The sequence below is a fragment of the Curcuma longa genome, unplaced genomic scaffold, assembly GCF_044706935.1.
Source record: "Curcuma longa cultivar G26 ecotype Majalengka, Jawa Barat unplaced genomic scaffold, ITB_CL_G26_1.1 contig_17957, whole genome shotgun sequence".
NCBI classification, from domain to species: Eukaryota; Viridiplantae; Streptophyta; class Magnoliopsida; order Zingiberales; family Zingiberaceae; genus Curcuma; species Curcuma longa.
In genome coordinates this window covers 51,486-59,352 of record NW_027430704.1, presented here as the reverse complement: position 1 = coordinate 59,352, position 7,867 = coordinate 51,486, and the positions used below count along the sequence as shown (strand labels likewise).

At 38.7% G+C, this 7,867-nt stretch overlaps 1 pseudogene; it reads right to left on the bottom strand.

Moving 5' to 3' along the window:
* Window positions 1–4,980: 4,980 nt before the first annotated feature.
* Window positions 4,981–7,867, bottom strand: LOC141816752 (elongation factor 1-alpha-like; annotated as a pseudogene).

Genomic DNA, 7,867 nt, shown 5'->3' with positions numbered 1-7,867 from the left:
TTGCTGACTTTCTATCTGGTCTTGGTTTCTTTTGACGATGATTAGATTGCGGTGCGACTGATCTTGGTTTCTTTTGACAATTTTAGTTTCTTGTGATAAGATTTTTGTGTGTGATAAGACACTAAAAAAAACATCGATTAGCGGTCAATTTTTTGGTTGCTAATCGGTTGCTAAATTCGATTAATGACCGATTAATGACCGATTCAAAAAATCATAAAAATTTTTGTCGTAATTGGATTTAGCGACCGAATTCAAATTTGATCGTTAAATTTAGCGATTGAATTTGAGTTCGGTCGCTAATTTTAGCGACAGAATTTTATTTCGATCGTTAATTTTAGCGATCGAAATAGAATTCGGTCGCTAATTTTAACGATCGAAACAGATCTAGATCTTTGTTAATACCTGGTAACATCTCTCTTTCTTAATTTTTTTGTCGTGAGCTAACCGAGCCCGAATCCTATTCCGCTTGCCGCAATTCTACTTCCCTTCCCCCTTTTCTCGCGATTCTTTCAACGAGGTTCTTGAAGAGATTCCGTGCCGCGACATAAAAAAAGCACTATGTGCTTCAAGTACAATATTCGTTCTCTGTTTTTATCTATAAATATTTAACAACATTGAACAAAAATTTTTACTCCTTACAAAATGATTTATCTTCACAAATAAACAATAAAAAAATGGAAATGATCTTATATATTTTTTTCACAGAATTTTCATTTTATTTGATTTGATTTGAAGATTCCTTCCTCTCCATTTCTAAGAAGATTGCTGTCTTTGATCTTATCAAACTCAAAAATCAAGAGGAAAAAAAAAACATATAATTAAAAGATTCTAGTCAGGGACAAATTGTTCCATAACCTCAATTCCAACAATCACAACCCTGCGAGAGATATCAAAGGAGAAAAAAACATCAAAATAAATTAATTAAAAACTCTCTTTTCGTTTTGGTTTTTGTTTTTGCAAAAATACAAATTTAATCTCTAGAAAATTAGGTTAAATACCTGGTTAGGGCACCTCATGGCAGGGGATGTAGTAAGAATCTTGGATGTGTTAGATTGGTTGATCAGATTGGCTGTCTCTGCTCAGACTGTAGTAGTACACCTGATACAAAAAAGCCCAAGATTGAACTATTAATATATTCGGCCAAATGAATAAATATTATGCCCCTTGTTTGAAAAACAAAAAAAGAGGCAGGCACTAGTGTAAATAATACTAATATGGAAAACATTTAACCAAGAAAATTAGTAAGATTAAATAGCAAGAGTTGATATCAGAAACACAACAGCATTTGGACTAGGAAGACATGAGGAATCGATCGGTCCGAGAAATAAAATGTCCAAATTTGTGAATGTTGTCAAAAGCTAATATTATAAGTTACAGATGAGGAGGATGTAACTTGTGGAACATTGTGACGTTCAGTATTTGGACAAGACTAACTATAATGGACAAGGAACGAGGTTTCGAGGACTTGTTTGAGGTCTATCATTGTTCGAATTGTCACTGCGATCATCTTATAAGCCAAAATAGTCAATATATATATCACCCGGCCCAGAAGTTTAGCGTTAGTACCTTCCTACTAACAATTTGTAGAAAAAACAATATCAAACAAGGTTCTCATTCAAAAAAAAACTAAGAAATGTGAAGATATTGTTTTGTTAGAATATTTATCTAACAAGCTGAATATGTCAAAGAAGAGGAAGATATTGATTTGTGAGTTGATAAGATCGAAGACAGCGTACGTATTCTTCTTATGCGAGAAGAGGAATCTTCAAATCATGTCAAAAGAAAATGAAAAAGCTATGAAAAAAATATAATATCATTTACATTTTTTAGCATTTATTTGTTGTGATTAATCATTTGTAAAGAGTAAATTTCTTTGCTCAATGTTGTTAAATATTTATAGATGAAAACAGACAACGATCGATGGGCATTTTGATTATTAAATATTTAAACTATTTTTCTAAGCACACAAGAATTTTCATATAGTAGATAGAGATGGAGGAAGGCGACGTGTTTATACTAAATCCATAACGTATTCAAAGTTTTGATGTTTCCATAGTGACATTTAATGTCGCTTTAAATTTTGAAATTTTAAAATGAATTTAAATTTATTTTAACTATTTTTAAATTAAAATACAACGCTAATCTAATAGGTACATTAAAATAACACCTATTAAAGTAGGTTATCCTATGTATTATGAATGAACAGTTACGGCGTATTTGCAAGAATTTTCCTTCAAATGGGGAACGCAATCAAAGGATGCTAGGCATCTGGATTGGCCACCGTATGCGCTTCCCGATTTGCCCTGGTAGTCGGTGGGAAACTTCCGTGAGACCGGACCGGCCACCCCCAGGGATTGAGTCCATGAGACTGACTGAGATTTATCATTTTTTTTTTTGAATGAACAGTTAGTAAACAAAGAACAATCATTTCCTAATCATTTTATGTCAAATAGTTATAATTTTGCCCTAATCAAGTCCCTCTCACCAACCGTATTATTAATATTAATAATTTGAAAATTTATTATTTGTATTATCTTTTAATTCGAAATATTTAAATGGACTGTCTTGCCATATTACAACTTATTCGATGGATTAAGAAAATGATGTCCCTCATCCTTAAAACCGTACATAACTGCCTTTGTCCTCAGAACATCATGATTGAATTAGTTAGTGCGAGGTAGACTTGTTGAAGTAAAAGAGTTGAATCTTGACAAAGGCGAGGTAATACCCTCTCCCGTAGTGACAAATTGTAGTTTTTCGATTTATCTCCTCACAGATGATCGTGGAGGCGGTCGTGTAGAACCGTTGGAGTGACACATTTCAACTTTTGCAATTGTACATAACTGATTTTGCCCTCGGGGGCATAATTGAGTGGGTTTGTACGGGGCAGACTTATTGGAGTGGAAAGGTTGAATTTCAGCGAAGCCGAGACAATGCCCTCTCCGTAGTGACCAACTATAATTTTTCGATTTACCTCCTCACAGATGATTATAGAGTCGACCGTGTGAGACCATTGGGATGACGAATTTTAATTTTTACTGAAGTGAATTACTGGTCTCAAATAAAAAATATATATGTTTAATTTTTCTGTTTTTTACATGAGCAATTAGCCCCAAAAGTTTGCGCCAAAATGGACAGAGATGGAGCATACCCCTTCCAAAATCTATCTACTTTATCTAAACTTATTAATAAATAAATTTAGCCCTTGGGAATAGTTGAGTTGGTTACTGATACGATGCGTATTCTGCAATCCCACGTGGCGATAAAAGTCTTGGTCAAGTCAAGAATGAGTATGATGTGGAAAAGTTCTGGAATCTCAAGGCTCAACTTCCTATATTGGCTCAGCCACCTCAGGGCTCAGCTCACTATATTGGCTCAGCAATCTTATGGCTACACTCCCTATGTCGGCTTAGCAATCTCAGGGCTCCGCTCCCTATATCGGCTCAGCAATCTTAGGGCTCAGCTTCCTATATTGGTTCAACAATCCCAGGGCGCAACTCTTTATATTAGCTCAGCTCACTATATTGGTTCAGCAATCTCAGGACTCAGCTCCCTGTACTGGTTTGGCATTCTGGTCACTCAGAAGAGCAGAATTATATCGGCTCAGTGACCCTGATTCCCCAGGGCTCAACTATTCTTTCGGATTAATTAGTCTACTCCTCAAAGGATCAGCCTTCGTCTTGCCTGATTCGCTCAGACATAATAAGTCACTCCATCTGCTTAGCTGTCTCACCCCTCTCCTAAGGTGCTAGACAACAATAACACGTGTAATCAGGAAGGATGAGGACGGTTGCTCAGTCATCAGGACTGGTACCCTAGATCCTCGCCTACTTCCACTCATAGCAAAAAGGCAAAAATCATTCGCTTGGCTAAAACAAAAAGTGGTTACAAGGTGGCAGACCCTGTCCCCTAGATGCCATCTTATACGCTTACCTGGCAATAATTTGCAGAGTTTGTCGGCTTAACACCCGACAAGGACCCACCTTCAGTAAAACGGATCGCTCCTTCTAGGCAGGTATAAAACCCCCCTTGAGGTATGAACACTCTCTCTGGACTCTCCGAATTTTTAATACTACTACTCATTTTTCTCAAGGACCCTGACTGACTTGAGCGTCGGAGTGGCCTGTCGGGAATCCCCGACACCCATCTAACCCTTCGTTCAGTTCTTCTTGGCAGGACTCAGCTAACGGGAAGGTGGGGGACGGTTGAGGTGGCATAATCTTGACTGGTGTCTTGACTGTCGTTGGGATCTAGCCGGAACAGTTACGATAGAACAGAATTATTAAAGTAGATAAGGATTGAATCTTGATGAAGCGAAGCAATGCCCTCTTTTATTGTGGTCAACTGCAACTTCTCGATTTATTTTCTTACAAATGATCATGAAGGAGAAGGAAGTGGCCTTCTCAAGCTAATCAGCGTCAGCGCCGCCTCCACTATCTCGTTCCCCCGCCGCCACCCCATCACCGCCGACTGCTGCTCGCCGCCACAACCGGCGGCCACCTCCATCTTCTGCTGATTCTCTTCGTGATCCACCACCGCTAGCCCAAGCTGGTCGTCGAGGCGGAAGGCCAAGAGCTGTCAGCTCCAGCAGTTGCCCCTCTCGGAGCGCGTTGGCCTCCACCAGCCTTGTGTAGTCGCGGCCATCACGCGGTATGCCTCGATGGAGTGCACCAGTCGCAGCCTCAGCTCATACTCCCGCCCCAGCCGGTCGAGGACTCTCACCCCCAGACCCGCATCTTCCCTCGTTCGCGCCTCCTCCGCCTCGCTCATCACGGCACACAGCAGCAGCCGGTCCAGGAGTTTGTTGGGTAGCTACAGGCGGTGCTGCCCGAGGTTGACGTCGCTGGTCGTGATAGTCTTCTTCATCACTGAAACAGGGTGGCACACACCCATGCTGCGCCAGCTTCTCCCTCAACCTGCCGCACCGTTCCAGCAGCAACCGCCTCCCAGAACTCAAAGTACGTAGAACGAGTTCCAGAATTAGAGGAGGGAGGGGCGGCAACGCCCGGCATGACGATTGGCGGCTGAAAACAAGGGAGTGGTGCCCACGACTTTCCTGCCCAACTTCCAGGTGATCAGCTTCACCTTCTTCTTCTTATTTTCCTTCTCCATTTCCGTCTCCCAGTAGCTTCTCTTCATGCTGGCGTTCTCGATCGGAAGGGAGGAATCTTGAGGGTTTGAGTTGGATGTTGCGAAATCAAGAAACCGACAGGGCAGCTATGATTTTATACACGAAGACTGAGCAATCCGTCAAATTTTGTTCGGAACAGCATAATCACAAAATTTTAAACTCACTTATCTTAATTCCAATACCAAAAATTTCCTTAACAGAACCATCCTGACTCCAAATTATTTCCTATATTATTTTTTACAAAAATATCATCGTTGATGAGAACTATCAAATGGAACAACTCATGGTGGGGCGGACCAACCCATGACGAATCCATTATATGATAGGGCGAGACAGATCAACACACCAATTTGACAAATTGAAAAATCTCTAACCCAACTTAACTCACAGATTAGGCGGATCAATCCACAAATCTATTAAAAAATTAAAAAAAAATTTAAAATTTTAAATTTGAATTATAATTTAAATTGATTAAATTGAAATTTTTAAATTTGAATTGTAATTTTTAAACTTGAATTATAATTTAAATAAATCAAACTCATTAATTCATTCAATTTACTATTTTAAATTTAAATTTAAAAATAAATAAATAAATTTTCTACCCACGAGCTCCTTGCCCGACCGCCGGTCAATTTTGGTAAGGATTTCAGCAAACTTGACGGCAATGTGGGAGGTGTGGCGATCAAGCACAGGGGCATATCCGTTTCCAATCTGGCCAGGGTGGCTCATGATGATAACTTGAGATGAAAAATTAGCTGCCTCCTTTGCAGGATCATCCTTGGAGTTGGAAGCAACAAAGCCTCGATCCTTGACCGCAACGTTCTTAACATTGAACCCAACATTGTCGCCAGGAAGAGCCTCTTGCAGAGCCTCGTGGTGAGGTGCATCTCCACTGACTTGACTTCAGTGGTCATGCAGACCGGTTGGGCCAAAAGTGACAACCATGCCTGGTTTAAGCACACCAGTCTCAACTCGCCCAACAGGGACAGTTCCAATACCTCCAATCTTAGCTTGTAGACATCCTGGAGAGGCAGTCGAAGGGGCTTGTCGGTGGGTCTCTTTGGCTCCTGAATCAACTCAAGGGCTTCCAGAAGGGTTGGACCCTTGCAGGGCCGGCTCAAGGCATAGGCCATTAAGGCCTATGCCTAGGGCCCCAATAAAAATTAGAGCCCATTAATATTAAAAAATATATTTTAATGAAGTTTTAATGGAAATTTATTAGGATCCCAACATTATAAAAAAAAATTATTGAGGTGTTGAATCTTATCAAAAAATTAAATTCTTTTGTTAATGTATGTATAACTTATAGAATATTGTAGAATATTGTTAACTTGTTAATGTAGTTTCAGCATAAATAAATTTTTTAAAATTAAAATTAATAAAATCTTATTTACGTTCAATCATATCTCAAAAAGATTAAATAATTTAGTAACTTTATCAATTAAAAAAAATTATTAATACAATTTAAATATAAAATTTTAATTAATAATTTTACATTTCAGAAAACTAAAAAATTAAATTTTATATAAAAATTTATTTTTAAATTAATAGTTAGAAAACTAAATTTTATATAAAAATATATTATATATAAAACGATGAAAAAAGTGAAAAAAAAATTATATTAAAGGTCAAAAAAAAAAAATTGGCCTAGGGCCTCATGAAACCTTGAGACGGCCCTGGACCCTTGTACCAGTCCAGAAGGGTTGGTAGACCTCTCAATCATGTTATAACCTTCAAAACCAGAAATGGGAACATAAGGAATCTTGTCAGGGTTGTAACCAACTTTCTTAAGGTAAGAGGAGACCTCCTTGACGATTTCTTTCATCATATCGTGCCTTTGAGTACTTTGGGATAGTAGCATCCATCTAAAAACAAAACACAACAAAACATCAAAAGATTAGATGAAATCATCCAGCTAATGGCCTTCTATAACATGCAATACAAAATATCAAGGAATATCAAGTATCTGAACCTACAACCAACAAATTGAAAAGAATAATGAGATTGAACTATATCCATATATCATTGGAAGATCAAATAGAATTACATGATTGTAGTCATGTCTAAAAGATTAATTTACTGAAAGTTTTGAGTTTGTGAATCACCTTAGCTTGTTGCAGCAGCAAATCATCTGTTTCACACCAAGGGTGATAATGAGAACAGCACCAAATGCCCAGATACCCCTTGTAAATAAAATAAAAAAAAATGAGAACAGCACAGTCAGCCTGAGAGGTTCCAGTGATCATGCATGTTCTTGATGAAATCACGGTGTCCAGGTGCATCAATAACAGTGCAGTAGTATTTTGTGGTCTCAAACTTCCAAAGAGCAATATCAATGGTGATACCACGCTCCCGCTCAGCCTTAAGCTTGTCGAGAACCCAAGCATATTTGAAAGACCTTTTATTCATCTTAGCTGCTTCTTTCTCAAACCTTTCAATCACACGCTAGCTTGTCAATACCCCTAATTCTTCTGCAAAAGGTGAAATCCGTCATCCTACCGGCCCCACACGATCGGTCCCACGACCATTTATAAGGAGGTAAATCGAGAAATTACAGTTGGTCACGACGCATGAGGATATTGCCTGACTTCATCAGGATTCGAACCCTTGTCCTCTTCTACAACTCTGGTTGTCAATACCCCCAAGCTTGTAAATAAGATGACCAGTTGTGGTTGATTTGCCAGAGTCGACATGGCCAATGACCACAATGTTTATGTGAACCTTTTCCTTGCCCAT